The following is a 26,277-nucleotide window of genomic DNA, read 5'->3' on the forward strand; positions in this document are numbered from 1 at the left end:
GAGCTGGCACCGATGAACGCTGGTTCGCGGGAGACTCTTGAAGTGAATACTACAAAGGATAAAGAATCGGGGGCTGGGTTAAGAGGTAGACAACTCCTATCTTATGCAGAGGCGACAAAAAAAGCCATACCCCAACAAGATGATTTGGAAAATCTGCCGGAACCTGAGAAGATGGGGGATTATCCTGTGATAACCATCCCAGAGAGAGCACTTGAAAAGGGTCTACTATTTTGTAAACATTGCCTCGTTGGTAGGATTGACTTACAAAAAATATCCATTGACAAAGTGCGTACCCTCGCAAAACAACTCTGGCAGCCCACAGGGGATTGGCTAATCACGCCCATTGGTAAAGGGTATCTTTTTCTGCGATTCTCCAATGCTGAGGACCTTAAGCGAGTGTGGGCAAAAGGTTCATGGGAGTTTGATCACATTCCGATGAGGTTAAATAAATGGACTCCAAATTTCTGTCCGGATACTCAAAGACAGACTCATGCTTTGGTATGGATTAGATTTCCTGGTCTTGGACAGGAATATTGGGAGCCCGAGGTGCTAAGGTCAATTGCTAGGGGGGTGGGATACCCTATGCAGATTGACGACAAAACTCTTAACAGAGAGTATGGATATTATGCAAATATTTTGGTGGACGTGGATCTTTCAGAACCAATCCCTGACCAAATTTATATTCGAACGAAGAATTTTCAGTTCTGGCAAACGGTTGAGGTTGGGAAACTGCCAAAATTCTGCAATCATTGCAAAATTGTTGGACATCTTGTCACAGAATGTAGAAAGCTAAAGGGATATTTGCAAATTAATATTGGAAATGAGAAACGAGATAAGGAGGTTGTGAGGGATCAAGCAAGCCGAGGTGATAAGGCTGGCCATAGAACTAGGAAAAATAAGGGGAAGTCTCATTATCAGGCAGATATGAACAAACAAGGAGAATGGAGAGCTAAGCCTTCAGAGACACCAAAAGAGCTCACGGTACAGAACAGATTTGAGGGCTTGGATGTCAAAGAGGTACTTAACATTGTCGACGAGAATGTCATAACACCATCTGTGGAGAATGGGGTATATGAGGATGGACATGAGGCTCTACCTATGCAAGCTGGGGAAACAGCAGCGGAGAGAGCTAGTGGACCTCAACAGCAACATGAGGTTGTTGATAAGAATGCTACGGAGGGCAATACACAGTTAGAGGCAGCAACAGTGGAAACCAACTATAATATGAATGTGCAATAGATAAATTCAGTAGAGAGGAACACTGAAAGTAACATTTGGCTGACTACAACTCTGAACACTTCAGTAGGAGGTGGCAGTCCTAGTTCCAATAGCTCAGAAATCTCCCCAGGAAAAAGACTAGCGGATTCTGAGGCAGATAAGGTCCTCAATATGTTAAAAGGAACAAACAAGGATTCCAATTTTGAGGAGAGACCTCCGGATCCTAATACTACTCCACCACTCAGGTGGGCTGACTCAGGAGATGCCGAAGAGAATGATGACCCAGAACTGGATGGAGATACCTTCATAGATGCGAACCAAGAGACTTCTCATGATGATCAAGCACATCCTAGCAGAGGTGTTTATAAGCCACAATGGCAGATTCAGCAGACAACTCCCCCCTCCACCAGATCTAGATCACGAACTAGGTCTGACAGAAGGGATTCTTAAGCGGTTTCCGACTTTTCATCAATAAATCTCTAATATTCACAATGAGATGCATATATTGGAATATACGAGGTATCGCAAATGATAAGTCACAAAATCGACTTTCTAAGTTGATTCGCAAATGGGATCCGGATATAATAGGTATTGCTGAACCTATGATAAAGGCAGAGGACATGTCTAAAACCTTTCTTCAGTCTCTAGGGCTGAACACATCTTTCCACTGTAATTCAAGACATCTTTAGGTACCCAATCTTTGGCTATTTTGGAAAGTCTCTCTTGCTACTCCTACTATCTTTCACTGCTCTCAGCAACAGCTCACAGTAGAGGTAGAAGGGACTCTTATTACAATAGTACATGCCCATTGTATATATGTACAAAGGAGACATCTATGGGTTGAATTGCAACTCATCAGCTCCTCCAACCTGCCATGGATGGTCATGGGGGATTTCAATGCCTATCTGAGCTACGGGGATAAAAAAGGCGGTAACAGACCCTCATCAGCGGCCATGAATGACTTCCGAGAGTGTATCAGCTACTCTCTTCTGATGGAAGTACCGTACCAAGGTTTTCGCCACACCTGGTGGAATAAACAAGTGGGAAGCTTCAAAATCTTGGGTAAATTGGATATGATTTTCTGCAACGTCCTTTGGGGATCTAAATATCCAGCCGGCAAAGACAAAATGGCTAATGACAATGTTCGACCATTTCTCCTCGGTGGGGAGAAGTATAGACATCCCCAAACCGAAGAATATCCCTTTCAAGTTCTTTAATATGTGGTGTGATCATCCCTCCTTCGAGAACTGGTGCAACAAAGCCGGAAACTCCCATCATGGGACACTTTCGATATATTTCGACTCAAAAGTTGAAGAGATTGAAAAGGGCTCTGAAAACATGGAACAGGGAAGTCTTTGGCAATATTAAGGTGAAGGTTGAGGAAGAAACCAAAATCCTTGAACAGATGCAGGAGCAGTTTGACCAAGGAAACATGTCGGAGGGACTCACTGCTCTCATGGTGGACCAAGAAAATAAGGTGGAGATGTTATTGGAGCAAGAACAGAAATTCTGGAGACAGAAAGCTCGAGCAAAATGGGATAATGACAACGACAGAAGCACCAAATTCTTTCATGCCCAAGCAAATCTAAATAGATGCAGAACTACGATCACTGATATGAAGAATTATGTGGGGGTCGCTATGGACTCTCAAGAAGAAATTGGTTCTTTCCTAGTGGCGCATTACTCAGAGAAATTTAAAAAGGTGGAGCATGATATCGATTGGGATCTTATTGGCTCCATGCCCTAGATTATCACGGAGGCTGACAACGCTTCTCTCTCCACCCAACCTTCAGCAAAAGAAGTAAAATCCGCTGTTTTCCAACTGAATGCAGATAGCTCTCCAGGACCTGATGGTTTCGGTGGGTGCTTCTACCATCACTGTTGGGACATTGTGCAACATGACCTTGTCAGAGCTATACAATACTTCTTCATCAAAGCGCGACTGCCTATGGATTTTAACGCTAACTTCATAGTGCTAATCCCGAAAGAGAAAAATGCAAACCAGGTGAACAAATTCAGACCTATCTGCCTCTCTAATTTCATTTATAAAGTGATCACTAAGATTCTTGCCATGAGATTATCTCCCGTTTTGCGTAAACGATCATCGAAGGAGCAATATGGGTTCATCCCAAACAGGAATTCCCAGCAGGCCATTGGACTAGCTTCCGAATTGATTAATGAGCTTCATACTCCTAGACATGGAGGTAACATCGCCATAAAGATAGATATCTCGCAGGCTTTCGACACTATGGATTGGAACTTTCTTTGGGCGGTGCTACAACAGGTGGGATTCGGTGACAAATGGATTCAATGGTTGAAGGGAGCATTCGCAAGGAATACGTTATCTATTTTGCTCAATAGGGGTCCACAAGGTCACTTTACTGCAGAAAGAGGCCTTAAACAGGGCGACTCTCTCTCTCCCATGCTTTTTGCCCTGGCGGAGGATTGTTTAAGCAGGTCCATCAGCAAACTGATTCAGAATAAAGAGCTCTCACATATGGTGGTCAATACAAAATACTGTAGCCCCTCACACTTGATGTTTGCCGATGATGTGTTTCTATTAAGCAATGCTAGTATGAAAGGTGTCAAGAATCTGGTGAAACTTATGAATCGATACCAGGACTCCTCAGGGCAGATTATCAATAAGGAAAAATGCAAGATATTTCTTAGCCCTATGCCCAATAGAAGAAAGGCCCGTATACAGGGGGTGCTGAACATCAATGAGGGTCTTCTGCCGAAAAACTACCTGGGTGTTCCTCTTTTCAAGGGAAAAGTTACGAAAGCGACTCTTGCTCCTTTAGTGGATAAGATTATAAAGAGAGCGGCAGGTTGGGCGGGCAAAATGCTATCCTTCCAAGGAAGGGTGGTGCTAGCAAAGCATGTCCTCAATAGTATCCCGGTTCACAATATGGCTATCTACAAATGGCCAAAATCGGTGATAAAGGAATGTGAAAACATCATCAGGAACTTTATCTGGAGTGGCAACCCAGCGGAAAGGAAAGCTATAACGGTTTCTTGGGAGAAATCATGCAAACCAACAGAGGAGGGAGGGTTAGGAATAAGGAGGCTCAAATATATTAATCTTGCTATGTTAATGAAACAAGCTTGGACGCTGCTGTTCGGAGATGGAGACTGGGCAGATTTCATGAAGGGGAAATATACCAACAGAGTTGGTGGATGGTCAAACTACAAAACCTCAACAGTTTGGCCTGGCATCAAATGGGCTCTCAATGTACATGGTTGGAACATCGGTAACGGTGAGGCGATTAACATTTGGAGGGAGAATTGGCTGTTGCAGAGGCCCATATGTGACTTTTTTCAGGAGGAAAGGAAAGAAATTGTTAAATTCCAAGCTAGACTCTGTGATTACATACACGAGGATAGATGGTCCTTCTCCAACGAGATGACACAAGTACTCCATCAGCTGGGCATCGACATCTCTAAGCTACCTCAACCAGACAGTTCCAAAGAAGATTCAAGAGTGTGGATCGCTTCTACAAATGGGCACTTTACAGTGGCATCGGCATATGAAGGTATCAGGAAAAAAGCTCCGAAATCAGCATGGAGTAAGTTCATTTGGAGCGCCAAAATTCTGCCGAGAACACAGGGTATTGCTTGGAAACTAGCGCACGGTGCTGCTAGAACGGATGATCAGCTACAAAAAAGGAAGTTTCACCTTGCATCTAGATGTTGTATTTGTCAAATCGGGGAGGAAACTCGAGCACGCCCTATTCCATTGCGCTTTGCTAGGAAGATTTGGAAGTTTGCACAGTAAATCTTTCAAATTCAGCGAGAACTGGAGTCCTTCTCTGATGTGAGGCAGCAGAGCAAGCATTACAGCTCACTCATCTTGGATATGTGGAAAGCTTGCTCCTTGACGATCATGGTCAGTCTTTGGAAAACCAGGAACAAAGCCCTCTATGACGACAAAGTTCCAAGCTACACACAAGTTTGCTTCTTGGTTAGGAGAGCGATTACAAGAGCGCACCATAAGTCCTCGGGGATTATGGAAAACTCGATGTATGACCTCAAGATTCTAAAGCATTTTCAGCTACAGCTCAAAATTCGCAGGTCCCCAAAAATCTTTGAGTGCCATTGGCTACCTCCTCCTCCGGGTATACTCAAGATAAACACTGACGGATGTTCGAAAGGAAATCCGGGAAGATCAGGGTGGGGATATGTCTTCAGAAACTACAGAGGAGATTTCTTGGGAGCGGCTGCTGGTGGGATGGGTATATCCACTATGGGTGGAATGTGATTCTACTTCAGTTGTCTAGGCTTTCCAGAACAACATAACGCATTGGAGAGTCAAAGAAATCTGGCAATCTTTGAAAGAAAAAGCAGCATGGATTAATCTCACTCCATCTTGGAGAGAGACTAATCTGGGAGCGGACAGCTGCGCCAGATAGGGGGCTGCGTTAACACAGGGAGACAGTATATGGTGGATTTCTCGACCTTCTTTCATGATTCATCTGGAGAACCATCATACGACTTATTATCGTTTTGTTCACTAGATTTTCATTTTTAGTGTAGGCTTGTATTTTATTTTTTTCTCTATTCTGCTACCTTTGATATCATGTAAGCCTTATTCTTTATAATTAATCAATTACCTTTAACAAAAAAAAAAAAAAAAAAAAAAAGAATCAATATCAAAAGGATTCTAAAAGATTTGAAAATGTGGATGAATTTGAGCATGTCCGGAAGAATGGTCCTTGGTTGATACAAGGGTTTATTTTTTCAGTAAAGAAAGGGATGCACCTAGAAAATTTGGATGCAGCACAGAAGTTCGACTTGGTGGATTTTTGGGTTCAAATTTATGGACTCCCGAGGGACTGGATAAATGCTGAGAATGTTCAGAGAGTGGGTTTAAGCCTTGGCAAAGTCAAAGATGTCAACCTCTGTTGCACATCGGAGTTCAGAAATCCGGTAGCCAGGGTTAGAGTTTAAATGGACATTAAAGAGAGATTACTTAAAGGAATAAACCTACGAAATGAACTGGGGGAAGTGTTCCCAGTAACTTTCAAATATGAAAATTTGGACATTTTCTGCTACTTTTGTTGATGTATAGGCCATGATATCCACTACTGCAACCAGAGAGAGAAATACAGTATGGACTTGCGTAAGTATGGAAGATCCCCCAGAGATATCAAGAATAACTTCTCGTTCATGCTGAGAGCCAATTTCTTCTTTAACGGAGCTGCAAGTACATGCCCTGCCTCAGTTATGATCTCAGGAACTGTACAAAAACCTAGATTTGATCAAATTCCAACTAGGAATAGGGGTTCACCGGTGAGAAGGCACTGGCATGGGCTAGGACTGTTGACTACACCACTGAGAGCTGCTCAGGTGGCAACGACATCTGCTGTCAGGCCTATGTGTACAGAGGAAAGAGAGTCTTATGGGTCAGAGATCAGAACGGCTAGTACAGAAGCTGTGGAGGTTGCGCCAGTTATCGTTGGAATTTCTACTTTGGGGGGCCCAATGCTACAAGATCTAGAGCAAAGGATGGACGGTCCGAACCAAGCCCAAAACCTAGGGGCCCAAGCCCCTTCATCAGGTATGGCTGTTGGATCTGAAGCACAAGTGGTGGCCCTAGTGGTTTGGGACCCAGCGCATGGGCTTGCGAGTATGGACCTAGATTGGAGCCCAAGGCCTAGTGTGGTTGGGCCCGACCCAATACAAAAAGAAGTTTTTGGATTTGGTCGAGACAAGGAGTGGGATCTTATGGGCTGTGAAGCAATAGAGCTAGGGACCTTAGCTGTGGAGGGCGGATCACGCCTCGCCGAATATTTTCACTCCCATTTCCCAGGTAATCATTCCCTTTCTTGAGAGCAACGAGTCTGATGGGATTAATCACGCCGCTTGACCTTCTGATGCTGGGAAACCCAATTTTTGTTTCATTGGCTACACGTGGAAGGGGGATCAAAAAAGGGGTGTGTTAAGCGAAGCTTTCAAACAACTCAAGGGTTTGGTGTAGGAATCAAACGAAATTTGCTAATTTTTGTGGAAGAAAAGTCTGTTAACATGGATGATGATGGATGGCATAAACACAGCTAAAGGCTGGCTGAAAGGCTATCAAAGGAGGCGAAAATAGATGCTGATGATTTGAAGGCTAAAGGTCTGGGACACTTGTTGATTTCGGAAGAAGCACCGATTATCTCTATTTCCAGTGATACTATGGAATTAGTTGAACCATCTCCATCAAATCACTCTTTGGACTCAAGTGTCTCGTCAGAAGTATCGGGCCCAGATATACCGAAGGAGGAGATCCCATCTGATGCCTTCTCTGATGAGGAAGAAGAAGATTCTTCAGAAGATTTGGATTTGAACATGGTGGTATATAATGCTGACCTTCAGGAGGAGGTCTCGGTGGGCAATGCTCCTTTGGATCTGATTCAAGGAAGTCAAGAAGGGGGTGGGTATGATTCTGAAGAAAGTATTTCCCAGTCTCAGCTTGCTCAACCTCAGCCTCTGGCAATTGATGATTCGACAGTAGTGAAATGACAAGAAATTAAGGGAAAGCATAAGTGTAATGAGCAATGCTCCAATAAGATAAGAGGATCTACTAGTGGTTACTGTGGTGATGAAAGCTCCAGTGGTGTAAATGGTGAGTCTGCAAGCAATGGAGGTCTGTGTGGTCCTCCTCCAGAGTTCGCGGTAGCTGTCCCCAAACAGTTGTCTTTCCAGAAATGATATACGCCTGGAATTGCCGGGGAATAGGTTCTCTAAGCAATTCAAAATCTAATGGATCTTGTGAGGCAACACCAACCTGATATCAGTTGTTTGTCTGAAACAAAAGTGGGGGAGAATAGGATAAGCATTTTAAGTAAAAAATTAAAGTTTGATAACTTCTTCTGCGTTCCTGCTTCTGGGCTTTGAGGTGGTCTGGCTCTTTTCTGGAGAACAGGAGTCAATCTTGAAGTGTTGGGAGCTACGGCAAACCAAATAACTGGTAAGCTATCTGGCTACCACAGTATTAACCCTTGGTTTTTCAGTTTTATGTATGGAGAACCTAATGCTAATCTTAGACATAGGTTTTGGAATGAGATTAAAGAAAGTTCCCCTTTTATACCTGGTCCCTGGATGTTTTTTAGGGATTTTAATGCTATAAGATCTTTGGATGAAAAAATAGGGGGTAGGTCTGTTTTCAATAATTGCATGCTTGATTTCAATAATCTTATTAATTATTTGGGCCTGATTGATCTGGGATATAGGGGACCTAAGTACACCTGGAATAATAATAGGAAGGTTAAAGATAACATTCTTGAGAGGCTAGACCGTGCTCTAGCCACTACTGACTGGTTGGATCTGTTTCCTGCTATGATAGTTAAGAATGTGGTCAATGCTACCTCAGACGATTTGTCTTTGATGAGATTAATCTTAAACCCAAGATGGATATTGCTGCTAGGCCTTTCAGATTCTATGACATGTGGCTGAGAGATGCTTCATGTAAGCCTATTATTGATCACGCTTGGAAGGCTGTCACACATGACCTCCCGGATTGGAAAGTGGTTCATAGGCTTAAAAATACTGAGCACAGTCTTAAAATTTGGAATAAAAAAGTGTTTGGGAATATTTTTCATGACATCAAAAAGACCCAAAAAGATCTTGATAGGGTTCTCCAGAAACCTTTCTCTTCTCAGAATCATAAAAAAGCTAAGATACTTAAAGCCAGGCTGTTTGACTGGTATGACAAAGAGAAAGTTTTCTGGAAACAAAATTCAAGCCAACATTAGATTAAGGAGGGGGGTAGGAATACAAATTCTTTCATTTGTCCGCTGTGTATAAGAGAAGGAAGAATAACATAAATAAGATAAGAGATAATGAGGGTTTATGGAAGGAAGGTAGACAGGATGTGGGGTTAGCTGTTTAAGAGTATTTTGATGATATATATGCTTCTGATAATCCTGCTAGTAATGATAGTATCTTTAATTTGTTCTCTCCTTGCATAACTGATAGAGAAAATGAGATTCTTATAGCTTGTCCTTTTGAGGAGGATATCTGGCATGTGGTAAAAAAGATAGGGGCTCTGAAAGCCCCTGGACCTGATGGTTTTCAAGGTACTTTCTACCAACAATGCTGGGATGTTGTTAGCCCTTCTATTATTGATTGTGTTAGAAATTTCTTTGATAAAGGCTGCATGAACCCTAGTTTCAATGAAACTTTTATTGCTTTAATTCCTAAAGTTTCTAATCCTTATCACATATCTAAGTTTAGACCTATTAGTTTATGTAATTTATGCTATAAGATTATTGCTAAGATCCTTGCTAATAGGCTTAAGGCACATATAAATAAGATAATCTCTCTTTTTCAAGGAGTCTTCATAAAGGGTAGGAGTATAGGAGATAATATTGGGCTTGCTAGTGAAATCTTTCATAATATGAAAAATATGAAATCAAAAAAAGGTTTTGTGGCTTTAAAGATGGATATGGCTAAAGCCTATGATAGAGTTGAATGGTCCTTTATAGATAATCTTTTCAATAAGCTGGGGTTCAGTGCTAAGTGGAGACTCCTCATCTCCCAATGCCTCTCTACTGTTTCTTACATAGTGCTGTTGAATGGCTCTCCTCTTGAGAGTTTTAATCCTGATAGAGGTCTTAGACAGGGAGACCCTCTCTCCCCATACCTGTTTATACTTGTCTCCGAAGCTTTATCTAGGATGATTGCAAAGACTGAAAGCAATGGGGATATTCACGGCATTAATATCAGAAGGAATGCCCCTCCTATCACTCATCTTTTATATGTTGATGATCTTATCTTGTTCACTAAAGCCAATTTGGCTGAAAGTGGGAAGATTAAGAGCATCTTGGAGGAGTACTGTGAAGCTTCGGGACAAAAGATAAGCTATGATAAGTCCACTATATATTGTAGCAAAAATGTTCATAGAGTGCATAAAAAGATTTTGAAAAGATTCTAGAAAATGAGATTTTTTTGACAAAAAGGACAAGTATTTGGGGGTCCCTATTGTCATATCTCATAACAAGAAAGAGGACTTTGACTAGTTAGTAGACAAAGTACATGGTAAGATAAAAGGTTGGAGAGCTAAAGTTCTTAGCCAAGCTGGTAGAAACACTCTCATCCAAGCTGTAGCCCAAGCTACTCTTTTATATGCTATGGCAACTTACAAGCTACCTAAATCTACATGTAAAAAACTGGATAAAGCTTACAGACATTTCTGATGGCATGGTACTGCTGATAGCAAAAGCATCCACACTATTGGGTGGGATAGTATTTGTAAACCTAAGGCCTTGGGAGGCCTAGGGCTGAGAAAAGTTGGGGACATGAACAAGGCAATGCTTGCTAAACTGGCTTGGAAAGCTATTAAGGATAATACCTCTATATGGGCTAAGACTTTCATGGCTGTCTATGGGAAGAATTGGTTTGATAGTAAAGAGGAACCTCCTCCTAGGGCCTCTTGGTTTTAGAAAGGTGTGCATAGAATTGCCAGAGATATACTTCCAGGGTTAATATAGAGCATTGGAAAGGGGGACAAGGTGAAAGTCATGAAACAACCTTGGCTCCTCCTAAACAATGCCTTTATAACTTTGGAAGAGCTGATACCTGACAGACCAGACCTTGAGGATCTTATAGTGAGGGATCTGATGCTTGGGGATGGCTCTGGCTGGGACTATCAAACGGTGGAGTCTCTTTTCCCACCTAAGATAGTTGCCCTGATAAAATAAGTGGTGATCAGACCCACTAGTTTGGCAAGTGACAATATCAGATGGGTGAACACAAAAAATGGGCTTTTAACTCTTAAGTCTGCTTACCAGTTTGTTACAAGAGAAGAATGGCAAGGAGGAACCTCCTCTTTGAATTCCAAGAGCATCAAAACTCTTTGGAAAGCACAGCTTACTACTAGCACTCAGTTGTTCTTATGGAAAATGTATATGAACATACTCCCTATAGGAGATGTGATGGATAGTAAAAACATTAAGGGGGATTATACTTGCCTTTTTTGTTGGTCTTCCCCTAAAGACTCTGTAGACACCCCATTTTTGCACCCCAAGCATAATTCATTCATGATTTTGCTTTGAATTAAATTTGATCATATAAGGTGATTTGCTTTCTAGAGTCTTCATTTCTATATCAAACTTCTTTCTTTTCATCTTCTTTTAGCGTCTTTAGACTCTCCTCATCATGTTCTAGCTATGGCTGAAGTTTCGTTGCTTTCTGAGTTTTGAGTTGAAAATGACCAAAATGCCCTCAGAACCCTTTGGAGCCCAAATCTCGTTTTTCCACTCTTTCTTTGGATGAGATTATTTCATATTTGAATTACCCTTGAAAAATCCTTCGAAATGAGTACAAGCTTGCCTAGGTTCCTTTTGGATTTTGGAAACCCTAATCTTGCCATATCCCGCTTTTCAAATTGGTTCACAGGCGACCGTTGAGTGCAATATTTTTTTGGAGTAAGATTTCGACCCAAGGGTATTTTTAAGAGTTCATGGACCTTCCTAATGGATTAATTAACAATTTTTGTGAAGAAGAGTTTGCCTAATTTTGACCCGGTCAAAGGGAATTTTGAAAAGATTGAAAATATGGTCAAAATGGGTCTTTTTTGTGGATTTTGGACTTGTGCTTATGGGCTGTGGATCCAGCTCGAGTTGGACCTTTTCATTAGGGTTTCTAGCCCATTTTCAAGCCTCCAAAAACCTAGATAACCTTCCTTATTTGTTTGATTTGATTTGATCCCAAAAATCAAGAATATTCTAGAGAATATGCCATTTTGGAGCCAAGTTTGGAAACCATGGATTATGGGCTCATTAAGGACGTGTAGGGCTTGATTTTTTGCCCTAATCCATCTGAAAAAACCAAAGATCAAGGGCCAAGATCGCACCCCTTATCCCACCTCTTGAATCAAGGGCCAGATTTAGGAGGTGCAACCAGAAAGAGATCAAGCCATTGGATTTTTCTTCATCAATACTCAGCCATTGGATCAAACTCATTACCATATTGAAATCCATCCCAAAAAGCTATAAATATGGGTCTCATTCACCCATAAAAAATCAATCTAGAGCAAGCTAGAGCTAGGAATTCGGAGTTAATAATCTGGACCTAGTTATTCAGAGCTAATAGCTTCTTTTCTTCAGTGTTCTTCATTTTTTTCTTTCTAGTTCTTCATTTTTAGCCTTCTTTTCTTCTCGTCGATCTTGAGTCGAAACTTCTTTTCACCAAAAGTTGTTTTTTTCCTCAAATCACCTGTTTCAATCCAAAAATCACAGTTGTCAATTCAAGATCAAGTTTATCATCAATCAATCAATCAATCTACAATCAAGTATGAGGCAACATTCCAAACCAGGTGACATCTTTCCTTTTTCTTTTATTTCCTTTAGCATTGCATATTAGGTTATTTTTTTTTAGTTTTATTATAGCATATAGTTATTAGTTTTTTTATAATTTAGTGAGGATCATCCAACTTGATAGACTAATTTTTCAAGCTTTCTTCGTTTGCTTATCTTAACACATTACACCTCAATAGAAGTAAGGCTGGTTTTTACCAGGCGATTGTGGGTGCCTAACACCTTCCCACATCGTACCTTGACTCCCGAACCCAATAATCATCTAGTTTCGAGGGCTAGTCCTTCACATAGGTTTTACTCAACTTTTCCTTAATAAAGTTAGTGGCGACTCTAAAAGCAATTGCATAGACTTAGGTACACATTTTTGTGCTTTAGTTTTGGCGACTCTGGCTTTGGGGAAATCCCTAGAGAGTCAGACTTACATTTTCTTTGAGGTGTTTCAGTTAAGATAGGAAAGAAGAAGGCTTATCCAGAAGCTAGTTGGAATAGAAGACCAGGGTTAAGGTTATCTCGTGCAACCATTAACTCATCGATTCAAATGGAGAATCAACCGGACGGTTCTTCTCAAGAGTTATCGCGCCACCTATATCTTCATCACGGATGTATGTGCCACAAAGAAGTTCTCCACCAAAGACACCCCATCCGAGGGACAAATTTTATCGTGAACATTCGAGGTCCACATACAAGTAATTACGGTGAATCGTCAATCCCTACCAAGAGAGGAATTGATGGAGAAGGCGATGGAAAAGATGTTTCTCAAGATGATGTCAAAATTTGCAATAACTCCAAGTCTGGGTCAACCACAACAACCAGGTATCACACTACCCCCCATGGTTAGTCCTAACCCTACCATTCTACCAACCTCATTACCCACTCCATATGCGACACATAGATCAACCCAATTGCATGTTCCTATGTCAACCCATACTCCGTCCCAATTTTTTCCTCAGGATAACACAACCTACATGCCTCAACCATCCACTCATCAAACTTTTCAAAGCCCTAACCAAATCCCAACTACAACCATGATGTCCAACCCATTTATGTTACCAACCCCAACCTATTTTCCACAAACTCCACAACCACTGTTCTACACGAACCCCCAATACCAAGTGCAAAACCCAATCCAACCACCGGTTGACCCCGTAATGGAGGAGATTAAGAAATTGAAAGAAGCAATGACCAAGATGAAAGGTGAAGACCTGGACCTTGATAATCTATGTCCATATCCACAGATCAGAGTACCACATGGATTCGAATTTCCAAAGATGGAGCGATATGAAGGAAACGGGTCGTCCCAAAGGCCCACATTCAGATGTATGCAAGTTATCTACAACCGATGGGAATCGGGCCGTAACTAATGGTTCAACTATTCCGGAGGAGCCTTAAGGGTGCAGCCCTTACTTGGTGGATGAATACTTGAAAACGCAAAAAATCAAGACTTGGCTCGAATCGGTAAATGCTTTTCAGAGCTCACTTCTCTTACAACACTGACATCCAAATGGGCCGAAGGCAACTTGAAGCTTTGAAGCAAGGTCTGAATGAAAGTTTTACAGAGTACATTACAAGATGGAGGACAAAAGCGGCCCAAATCATTGATAGGCCCACGGAACAGGAGCAAATTAGGATGGTTATGAAGAGTTTGAACCAAGAGTATGCGACCAGGCTAAGTGCTAGTTATCATCCGACATATCAAGCCTTAGTTGCCGCTGGATCACAAATAGAAGATGGGTTATCATCTGGCAATATTTCTCCCATCAGCTCAATGTCTACAGGATCTAACCCGCAGAAGAAGAAGCCTCCCACTGTAACGGTGAACAACAAAGAAGCCAATGCTGTTGTCACACAAGTACAGTCTCAACCACACGCACAAATCCAAGAAGAGGTGACAGCTCATCCTTCTTCCAATCAGATTGAATATCCTCCAAGACAACAAAGATATCAAAATAGAGGGTTCCCTAAGCCACAGAGGCAGTTCACAGAGCTACCGTACCCATTATCGGTCATTCTCAAGGCTTTGATCCAGCAAGGCCTAGTTACACCATTGCAGCCTAGGCCTCCTCCGAATCCACCACCATATTGGTATGATGCTTCTAAACATTGTGATTTCCATCAGTCTATTGGACATCCTACAGAAAAGTGTGGAGCTCTTAAGCATGCGATACAAGATTTGATCGAATCAGGGAGAATTGATGTATCACATCTCGGTGCTCCAAATGTTGTGACGAATCCATTACCGTACTATAATGGAGAAGTTCACACATTAGAGCCTGTCAAGAAAAGTCTGGCCTCATTCATTACCCCACTCGAGCAAGCATCCAAGGTTGATGCCATGTCGCTTTTCAAGCCGTTCAATTTTCAAGATACAATTAAAGATTACAAGGCACAAACACAAGCAAGGCCCAAGGCCAAGGCTATATCGTTGGATGAAAAAGTGGCACCTCTATTTGCTGAATCACCAACTAAGAAGGCACCATTACCGGCTCCACCTTTGTTGCATGTTCTAGATAAGGAGTTTGATCAGCCCAAAGATAAGGTATATACTTCACCATATTCTTTACGACAGTTGAAGGTTTGTGAGCCAAGTTTGTTAGAAGACCAAAAGGTCCAAGAAGTGGTACTTGAGAAGTCTACCAAGTCTATGTTCGAATCGGATGACCAGGATTCTCAAAACATCTCCCCAATAGATGATGCAGAAGATTATGGTATCGAGCTCTTTGACATGTTTTGTCCTCCTATTTTCTATGAAGAAAAAGATTCCATTTCTGCTATCAAGGTCACTTCACTAGAATGCAAGGAAGAGGACTATAATGATGCTTTTGCAATACTTGTCTCTGAAGACCAGTTTATAATGGCTAAGTCGGATTCCAATGATAGGCATTTTGGGCGTCTTACTACTAGTCTCAAAGACTTTACATCTTCCTCACACTTGGAAGATCAGATGCCGAGCTCAAGAAAATCGAAGTCATTTGCCATTGCAATATTCTGGCAGGTTATTCTTCTAATGACCTTATTGGTATTTGGTGAATGGGACTACTCTATGTTTGTCTCTTCAAGATCTAGCTGCCATCAAACCCAAAGTAAGTTGACAATGGAGAGGTTGGGAAACACCACCAACCATGATCATATGAAATGGCCATTCAACCACCACAATCATTTTCAAGATAGGGCACGCGTCTAGGCACTCATGTGTTTTGATGACATTCATGCACTAGACCCGGGATGGAAACTTGACTTCTCGGGGGTGTATGCACAAATCACATAACGTCACGAAGTTTGATATGTTGCTCATGAAGAAACCACATCATTCAGAAAATTCATCACTCATGCATGGAGCTACAACATTGGTTGATGGGTTCCGAATCAATTTCTCTCCTATATTTGATCCCGGTCCGCTGCTTAGCACAGATAAGTTTTCTACTCTCAATTAGTTTGTTTTATTCTTTTATGAAAAAAAATTAAAAAAAAAAATTAGATATTTCAAAAATCCAAAAAAAAAAATCCAGATATTTCAAAAAAACAAAAAAAAAAATTAAAAATTTTCAAAAAATACAAAAAAATCAAAAAAAAAGTTTTCAAAATCCCACAGAATATAATTTACCCACTTGCCTTAGTGCAAGATGATTGAATGACTTGTGCAGATTATTATGATCCCCTCCCCCCGACTATGAAGAAGGAATGGATAATGAAGCTGCTGAGTCCATTCTTTCTCATGAGCAATCTGAGGATTGACAGACGCTAGTCATTGTGGAGACAAAGACCATCAACCTTGGCACCACAGATGAACCACATTATGTGCAGATTGGTATAACCTTGATCCCCTTTGAGCGTTGAAGCCTGATCAAATTACTGAAGGAATCCATAGAAGTGTTGATCATACCTGTGACAATCTATTATCTTAGGGTGGTGCATGATTTTCATTGTTCGAAGATGAGAGAATCACTCACCGAGAAGGAGAAATTGAGGAGGAAGAAAGTTCAGCGGTTATGTTTGAGAAGATTTTTCAAATGTCTAAGATCACCAACATCAACATCAGATTCAAAGATTATGCATTTACCCTTGTGGAGAGGACAAAGCTCCACAACATCCATTTGATCAACTATCCCATCGAAAAAGGGAAATATTCTCGCATTCCATCAATCAACGGCTACTTAGCCAATCATCCAATCGGTTACCTTACCGTGGAGAGGGTAAACTCCATAGTGCATCATTAGCATCCATTTGCATCCATCGAAGACATGAGAGCTATCTATCGAAGAAGTCAGCTGACTCGAATCTGACCACATCAACGAGCGGAATGCTAAGAGGTGTTCATCTACGATCAACATTTTTGAGAGCCGAGATATATAAAGGAGGGCATTGATGTTCTACTTGGACTTAGATACCAATGGAGACATATTGTTGCAAGTAAAGCTGAGCAAGCAAATCCAGACTAGAGTGGAATCAATGAACCAGAAAGTTCGAACCTAACAGTGAATGTCCATTCACTATGAAGATTCTACATGGAAAATCCTACCAATGCCGACCAATTAAAGAGGTACTACTTTGTACCCAACTTTGGTTATTTTAAGACGAAGAGTATAGTGGAAATCTTGGAGAGACGATGGAACAGGCCATCTTTGATCTTTTTGTTTTTAGCCTTATAAGCCCACCTAATGTCGTATGCTACCATTAGAAGCCCATTTGAGCCTTAGCCTATTCTTTTATTTCCCACAATACAAGCCCATATCTTTTAGGAAGCCTAATAAATCTTTAGCCTACCCATAGATTACCCATACCTATTTTTATAGAACTTGTCATATTCCAGGGGCATCATTCCATCCATCTTTGATCACGAAACAATTATCCCCATGGTATTTATCCCAAGAAGGTGTCGAAAAAAAAGAAGAAGAAAAAACTCCTAGTGCAAGGGGTTAAAAAAAAAAAAAAAAAAAAAAACCGTTATAGCTCAAAATGCTTAGAGTTGTACAAAATGATCGACACTGGTCCAAAATGGAAAACCTAAACAAGGGGCAGCGTCATTTGAGATTTGGGATCCGTATCATCATCTCACTACTATCATTCCAATTACTCCTCCCTTTATATGACAAGTTCTACTCCAAAAATAATTTTTTGATCCTATCCCTTCTTTCTGAGCCCATCACCTAAGCCTACATTATAGTCCTATGAAAGTCCACTCTTGATCTCTAAGTCCACTATATCTCCTAGTTGAGAAGGCAAAACTCAAAAAAAAAAAAAAAAAAAAAAAAAAAAAAAAAAAATGGAAGGCATTGGAGGATTCACTACTAGCGATTGCGATATATGAAGAAGTTGTCTCCAGAAGATTGGTCCTATGCTTTATGCTCTATCTGTTTTGGAAGAAAGTTTTTGGGTGTCGTTCAGTACGTTGTGAAAGTCAAGCAATCAAAAGGACAAGAATATCATCTACTTCATAGGTGCCAAGTTTGATCGTACTTCTATCCTATGGTCGTCTTCATGCTCATCTTCTTGTCGGTAACTCATTCCCACACCTTCACTTATTATTCAATCATTTGTGGTATTTCTTGTTCTGTGGATAAAAAAAAAAAAATGTTTTGTTTTACATTGTTTTCAAAAAAAAAAAAAAGTTTTGTTTTCGAAAACTTGGTTTGCTTTGGATGGCTTATGATGAAAAATCTAGGATTTCAAGCATGTAGAAAATTCTGAAGCCAATATATCCTAACTGAACCATGCACTTTTTGTACTAACATAGCATTCAAATAATTTGGTCTATACATCCATCATAATATGACCACTCATGCATATTCTAATAACATAGTTGCATTATAGTTTTATGTACTGTATATTATGTATATTGCACTAACCTGTCACAGAAAGAAATAATGCCTGCGCCTAATCTTTGCCAAGAAAGTTTCTCCCAATTCAAGTTCCACAGGCCGTCCAAGACCACAAATTCCTGTATGTGATTGACGAGTGTTGGTGAACAAGATGAGCTTCAATAATAAATTGAAGGGAGTAAAGAGGCATTTTGGTTTACCACTGCATTGTAGAGCCACCATCGCCCGATATATCTGTCTGGATGACCCATTTGAAAGGTAAGTCTTAGCGCGCTTTTGCTGATTTTAAGTAGTTTGGATGCATGATGCGTATAAGAGTTGCATGTCATTGGAGTTAGTGCATACGCTTAAGTCTGTAGAAAAGTTGTTCAATCGATTTGGTTTGACTTACCATGAAACGGCATGGTGTGGTTTGGAGTTCTTGCCTGTGTGCCTGTGTGGCGCTTTGGCTCCATCTGCTGCATGTTCTCATTCACTGGACGGTGGCAAGGTATGTTTTTTCTTTCCTTGGTCATGTTAATATAGGCTTGGTTTGGACGGCTTAATTAGAAAGTGGCATGTGCGGTGGATTTTGTTTACAAAATGGGTACTGTTCGATTTTTGTTTACAAAAAAAGTAATGATTGTTTTTAGAAACAAAACAGTTTGACTTTTCAAAGATTCCTTTTACCTTTTTGGAAAATTGAAGATCTGTTTTGAGGTTGAGTCCGTGCAAATGCAATTTGGAAGTCGGTGCCCTTACCTTTTTTATCATTCGGTCCTGTTCAACCCGGTTGGACCAGTTTGACCCGGGTTTGAGCTGTTTGACCCGATTCTCACCAGTTGATCCGGTTTTGACCAGGTTGACCCGGTTTACTCAGGTTGACCCGGTTTTGACTAGGTTGAGTCGGTTTTGACCTGTTTGACTGTTGACCAAGTTGAATAAAAAAAAAAAAAAAAAATTCCAAAAACTTTTCAAAAATAAAAAAATGATGAATATTAGTACCATGGGGTTCTTACCCTCCAGTATGAGAAAATATTCATCAAGTTTTGTTTTCTACCGCACTATTGGTAACCATTTGATCATTAATATCATTTCGGTAACTCCATTCGTGCAACATTAAAATTGTTCATGCGGAAACAATGTCGATTTTTTATCGACCTTCACGGATGGATCAGCCTGAACTCATAGTGACAGTCTTTTCCAACCCAAGTATACTTGAACGTAATTGATTGATTGATTGATTGATTGAACTTGAATATCATCATCCCCAGCATCCATCTTTCATCTCCAGCATATCTCTTATCTTCTCCAGCAGTGTTCGTCTGTGTCTTCTTCCTTCATCTTTAGAATCTCCCATCCCTAGTGGATCTTCTTGCTCTCCCCGGTGAGTCTTTCCTTTCGTCAGTGTTTGGTTATCACCATTATATGAGAATCTTTAATCCAAGTCAAAATCATGAATGAATTGATCTATCCATTTGATTTCACCAGTTTTCCAAAATGAATTTGAAAAATATCAGATTTCAAAAAAAAATTTTGTCCCTTGATTTCAAAAAGTTGTTCATCCTTATCCATCACCATTTTTGGCCTAAGTGCCTGGCCTGAGCGCCATTATCCTAGTATACAATCGATGTAATGTAAGACGTAAAAAACACACGATTAGAAGGTGTGATACTTTGGTTGAGTCTTGAAAAATTGTAAGGCGTAAAATACGATTTGTAAAGTCACGATACCATCCATCCTCTTGAGTGACAACCATTTTAAACTGTGCTTTCACAAACAACTTGAAAAAAATTGAGGATTTCAAATATCCAGGGAAATGCCCTCTTTCAAAAATATTTTTTCAAATGAATTTTCAAAAATTGCATGAGATCTTTTTGGCTGGAGCTTGGCAAAAATGGTTTGTCTCCATGGCTTTGCCGTTCAGTTGCAAGCAACCTCCGCCAAAGAGGGGCAACTGTAGACACCCCATTTTTGCACCCCAAGCATAATTCATTCATGATTTTGCCTTGAATTAAATTTGATCATATAAGGTGATTTGCTTTCTAGAGTCTTCATTTCTATATCAAACTTCTTTCTTTTCATCTTCTTTTAAGCGTCTTTTAGACTCTCCTCATCATGTTCTAGCTATGGCTGAAGTTTTCGTTGCTTTTCGAAGTTTTGAGTTGAAAATGACCAAAATGCCCCCAGAAACCCTTTGGAGCCCAAATCTCGTTTTTTCCACTCTTTCTTTGGATGAGATTATTTCATATTTGAATTACCCTTGAAAAATCCTTCGAAATGAGTACAAGCTTGCCTAGGTTCCTTTTGGATTTTGGAAACCCTAATCTTGCCATATCCCGTTTGGCCCCACAGGCGACTTTGTTGAGTGCAATATTTTTTTGGAGTAAGATTTCGACCCAAGGGTATTTTTAAGAGTTCATGGACCTTCCTAATGGATTAATTAACAATTTTTGTGAAGAAGAGTTTGCCTAATTTTGACCCGGTCAAAGGGAATTTGCAGCATTGAAAATATGGTCAAAATGGGCCTTTTTTGTGGATTTTGGACTTGTGCTTATGGGCTGTGGATCCAGCTCGAGTTGGACCTTTTCATTAGGGTTTCTAGCCCATTTTCAAGCCTCCAAAAACCTAGATAACCTTCCTTATTTGTTTGATTTGATTTGATCCCAAAAATCAAGAATATTCTAGAGAATATGCCATTTTGGAGCCAAGTTTGGAAACCATGGATTATGGGCTCATTAAGGACGTGTAGGGCTTGATTTTTTGCCCTAATCCATCTGAAAAAACCAAAGATCAAGGGCCAAGATCGCACCCCTTATCCCACCTCTTGAATCAAGGGCCAGATTTAGGAGGTGCAACCAGAAAGAGATCAAGCCATTGGATTTTTCTTCATCAATACTCAGCCATTGGATCAAACTCCATTACCATATTGAAATCCATCCCAAAAGCTATAAATATGGGTCTCATTCACCCATAAAAATCAATCTAGCAAGCAAGCTAGAGCTAGGAATTCGGAGTTAATAACGGACCTAGTTATTGAGCTAATAGCTTCTTTTCTTGTTGTTCTTCATTTTTTTCTTTCTAGTTCTTCATTTTTAGCCTTCTTTTCTTCTCGTCGATCTTGAGTGAAACTTCTTTTCACCAAAAGTTGTTTTTTCCTCAAATCACCTGTTTCAATCCAAAATCACAGGTTGTCAATTCAAGATCAAGTTTATCATCAATCAATCAATCAATCTACAATCAAGTATGAGGCAACATTCCAAACCGGGTGACATCTTTCCTTTTTTCTTTTATTTCCTTTAGCATTGCATATTAGGTTATTTTTTTTTAGTTTTATTATAGCATATAGTTATTAGTTTTTTTATAATTTAGTGAGGATCATCCAACTTGATAGACTAATTTTTCAAGCTTTCTTCGTTTGCTTATCTTAACACGTTACACCTCAATAGAAGTAAGGCTGGTTTTTACCAGGCGATTGTGGGTGCCTAACACCTTCCCACATCGTACCTTGACTCCCGAACCCAATAATCATCTAGTTTCGAGGGCTAGTCCTTCACATAGGTTTTACTCAACTTTTCCTTAATAAAGTTAGTGGCGACTCTAAAAGCAATTGCATAGACTTAGGTACACATTTTTGTGCTTACAGACTCCATGCACCTCTTCTTCCAATGTGAATGGATAAAGGTGGTCTAGTTTGCCTTTGAGTTAGGGGCTCGAGTTGAAGAGCATGCTGATAAGTCCATAAGGGATTGGCTGTATGTCTTCTTTGACTGGACTCAGACACCAGACCCTAGACTTGCTAAAAAGGGACTACTAGCAGCTCAAATCTTGCATGAGATTTGGGATATGAGAAATAAAGCTAAGTTTTAGGGCAAAAGGCCCAACAGAAATAGCCTATTGAGGAGAGCATATGCTAAGTGGAACGGGAGTCTCAAAGCTTACAGTGAGAATCAGGGAGTAGTTTCTTCTAGCTTACCCATCTCTAAGATATGGCTTGATACAAATAACAATTCTATTTTCCCTATAGTGGAAGCTAACACTATATTAATTCGTTTTGATGCTGCCTTTTGTAGGGATACGAGGGATGCAGCAGTAGGAGCCTTGGCTTAGGATGGGGAAGGAAGGTTGGTGGGAGAAGCTACTCGACGTTTTGAAGCTGGAAGTGTAGAAGAGGCAGAGATGGTGGCACTAGAAGTGGCTGCCAAACTAGCTAGGACCATGGGGAGTTTGCCTTGTTTGTTTGAAGGAGACTGTCGTCAAGTAATTTTGGATGTACAGAACTTGAGAGATCAGCACTCGAAGAATTGGAAGTTAGAACCCATTAGATGTATAATTCAAGGTTTATGTCAGACTTTAGTTTTTTGTCGGTTTAGTTGGTTTAGTAGACAGTTTAATGGTGAAGCTCACGAACTGGCTAGGTGGGCTTCCCATAACCAGGATGTGAACTCTCTGCCCTTTTTTTCTTTTGGACAGTAGCATTGTACCTCTTATGCTTTGATGAATATAAGACATGTTTCTATTGGGGGAAAAAAAAGATTACGGAATGAATGGACCGGGTCCATTATCGGACAAGGCCCTATGGTTTGATTCGGTGTTGAGACTTGAGAGGTTAACTACACAAAGTGCAACATTCTATACTTGGCGAATGATTCTTCTTTTTTTTCCTCAATTGGCCAATAAAGAGTCCGTAAAATGGTAATATATCCAATTTGCAATACTATATAATATCTAGTGGCATAGGAATGAATGTATGACCATTATATACTACCAAACGGGGGTTAGGAAATGTTTTTGAAAGGAAGAAATCTTTCTCTCACATAGCCTAAATGTAGAGTACATCACAATGTTCTTCTCGATATCGCCTTGTTTTTTCCAATTTACAGTACCACCTTGGTTGTAGAAGTTATAAGCTTCATCTTTTGAGTCAAATCTCATGCCAATGATTGGTACATTATTATAGTTTTTCTCAATTTTTCTATCCATCTTAACTAATATGAAACAACTAATATGAAACGTAAAAGGAGTGAGATTTTTGTTCCTTGCCTGTGTCAAGAATATTGATGAAAAAGATGACGAGTGAGGATGAAAAATAAGGGCGCCAATACTAAATATCACGTACTCCTTTTTTTCGGTTTGGATATCCCTAATCTTGAATTTAAAACTCACCTTATTTACTTTTCCATTGTAACTAAATCTCTCACTAACTATGGCTAAATAATAGTTAATGATTATGGATGTCGGGGAAAAAAGTTAACCCGGCACTCCCGATGTAATGGTACTTCCGAAAGCTCGAAAGAGATGGGATTAGATATTTTGGAAGAAGAGAGACTGCACCAACGTTCTGGCTGCCTACGTACCCAATGAGGAATCTGGGATCAAGTCTCTTAAAACGTAGTTTTGGAGGCTGCAGAAGCCTCCGTATATATAGTAATCTCTTGCCTGGGCGGCCAAGAAAGTGATTCTTGGAGATTGCCTTCCTTGATGAATCCTAGTATGATCCTACCTCTTAAATAGGATCATTCCCCAAGATTTCATTCTATCCTTGTGCAAGATCTTATCGGATTGCACTAGGGTCTCTTGCTTCTACAGATCGTATTACTGGATCCGAGTGATCAGGACGGATTGGGTTCATGAACTTGGGTAGTCCAGATGGGCCCTGGACCTATTGTAAGCTTTGACGGATTAAAGAACCGGATGATCCACAACGTTTTTAACAGCTACCAGGCTGGTCTGTTGCCGGGCCCACACCTGGTCCATCGTCCGAAAACACTCTAAACTAGAAATATGACGTTGGGTTCGCTGGTCCCACACCCGATCCATGGTGCGAGTCCACTTTAGACCAGAAATATGATGTAGGGTACACACATTGCCCCCTCTTCAATAGAGGAGCAAACGAAGATGAAGGTAGTATGTTGAAGAATTAAGAAAACGTGAAAAAGGGAGTTATGTGAAAAAGTGTGATAATGAGGGACTAAGTTAAAAAGATAAAAGTAAAAAGGGTTGGTGGGCTGGTGAAAAATGTTTAATAATTGGGTGGGGATAAGTGATATGGTCATGGAAGAGGCTAACCCGGCCTAAAAACAACCGAAAAAAAAAAAAAGAAACCGACCTAACCTGATAAGAAAACATGCAGAACCGGCGAGAAAACTACTGACCCGGCCTGAAAACGCATGGAAAAGCTTGCCAAACACCTAAATAGGCATGAAAACCACTTGAACCGGCTGGAAATCGCCTGAACCGAGTGAAAAAGCACCTAAACTGGCAAAAAAAATGCCTAAACCGGTTGGAAAAATGCTGGTGCCAGTCGCCGGTGCCGATGCCGGTGGCAGAGGGTCAGCATAGTGATTAGTGAATAAGACTTGTGGGCCTCTTGGATGGGCCGCTTGTTTTTTTTAAATTTTTGTTTTGTTTTTATCGGCATGGGCCAGGAATGGAAGTTCACTGTTGAATTTCGGTGAACTTCGTTGGTTTTTGGTACTGTTGGTTTTTTTGGATGGGCCTTTGTCTTGAATGGCTGGGCTTTTTGTGTTCCAGGCAGCGAAACGAACCAACAAGGCTGAGTCTTCTCGTCGTCTCGCCTTTAAGACTTCTAGCTTAAAGGTTCTACTGCTGTTATCAGCAGTCCCTTGGACAACATTTAGGACGCACCCGACCAATATTGTCAGAACCCCTTTTGCAACAATTCATCCGCTTTAATGCCCCCACTTGGGTTACAAGCCCATGTTACATAGCTCGGCCATATCAGAAATAATATGGGCTTTGTGACGTGGAATAACATCAAAATAACATAGTATCTAATGAACCGAAAGCTTCAACCGTGTCGTGTGAAAAACAAAGTCACGACTGGACCAATGTGTTTGTGCCACATCAAAAGGTAATGACAATTGTTGCAGTAGCAGATGAAAGTATGGAAGCCAGACTAGGAGAAATAGAATCGGAATTTTTTGAATTGGGACAACATCTCCAACCGAATTGGCACCGGAAGAAATATTTGCAAGATTCTCTTCATAGAGCCTTCGAAAGCAGACGTAACACGGATAGGATATGTGTAATAACTAACCATCTTCATAAAATATTAGACGGTGGTCTATCGTTGCCACGACTATATGAATGCAACTAAGTCACTTGAAGAATAAGCGTTGTTACAGTGCAAAAATTCTCCAATAGATGATCCTTGTGGAGACCAACGGATAACCAAGAAGTGCCTCATTAGTTGGGTTTAAATCTGAGTGTTGCTTAGACTTCGCCACCAAAGGTATACGCTTGATGTAATCTAAACAATCGCACCCAAACCAAAAACAATACATTATTGTTCTTGGGTTTACATTGTCGAACCATGATACCAGGCGTAAGCCCACTGCACCACGCAAGCCGAAATTGAAGTGCAGGATGGCCTTCGCCACCCGAGTTTAATAAGTGTAAAACTAAGTGACCAATTTGAAATTAAAATGCAACGTAAATGGAAATGAAATTTATTGATGACAAATGGAAGGAAAGTACAATGTATGTGAAATTTATTGGTGGAACTAATGATAAGTAAATAACTTGTGAAATAAACGCAAATGAGACGTGTTCTAGGGTTTGGTTAGAACATCGCCAGTCAAGTTCTTAAGAAAATAAGAACCTTTGGATGCGAGCCTTTCAATGATAAAAGGGCCCTCCCGGTTTTCACCGAGTTTCCCGCTTTTGGGTTCTTCGTTGCTCATTTGCCTTGTATGTAAGACCCAATCGCCTGGTTTGAATGCTCGTGCGCGCAACTTCTTGTCATAACTGTGCTTTATAGAGTCCTAGTAAGTCATGAGATTCTGCAGGGCTTCATCCCTAAGCCCATCCACCATGGCTTTGTCACGAGCCAAGATGTCAACACTCGTCTCGGTGGAGATGGCTTGTGTGCGCACTGTTGGAGCGATTATTTCAGTTGGGAGTACGCTTTCGTTCCATATGCCAATGAAAAGGGTGACATT

At 40.6% G+C, this 26,277-nt stretch overlaps 1 long non-coding RNA gene across 1 annotated transcript; it reads right to left on the reverse strand.

The window, feature by feature from the left end:
• Positions 1-11,777: 11,777 nt before the first annotated feature.
• On the reverse strand, positions 11,778-19,338 carry LOC147510710 (uncharacterized). Its single transcript, XR_015216853.1, has 3 exons — positions 18,535-19,338; positions 18,362-18,453; positions 11,778-12,417 (listed from the first exon to the last, which is right to left on the reverse strand). It is a non-coding gene; the product is annotated as an uncharacterized LOC147510710 (long non-coding RNA).
• Between the last annotated feature and the right edge of the window lie 6,939 nt (positions 19,339-26,277).

This window comes from Coptis chinensis, chromosome 3, assembly GCF_015680905.1.
Source record: "Coptis chinensis isolate HL-2020 chromosome 3, ASM1568090v1, whole genome shotgun sequence".
NCBI lineage: Eukaryota > Viridiplantae > Streptophyta > Magnoliopsida > Ranunculales > Ranunculaceae > Coptis > Coptis chinensis.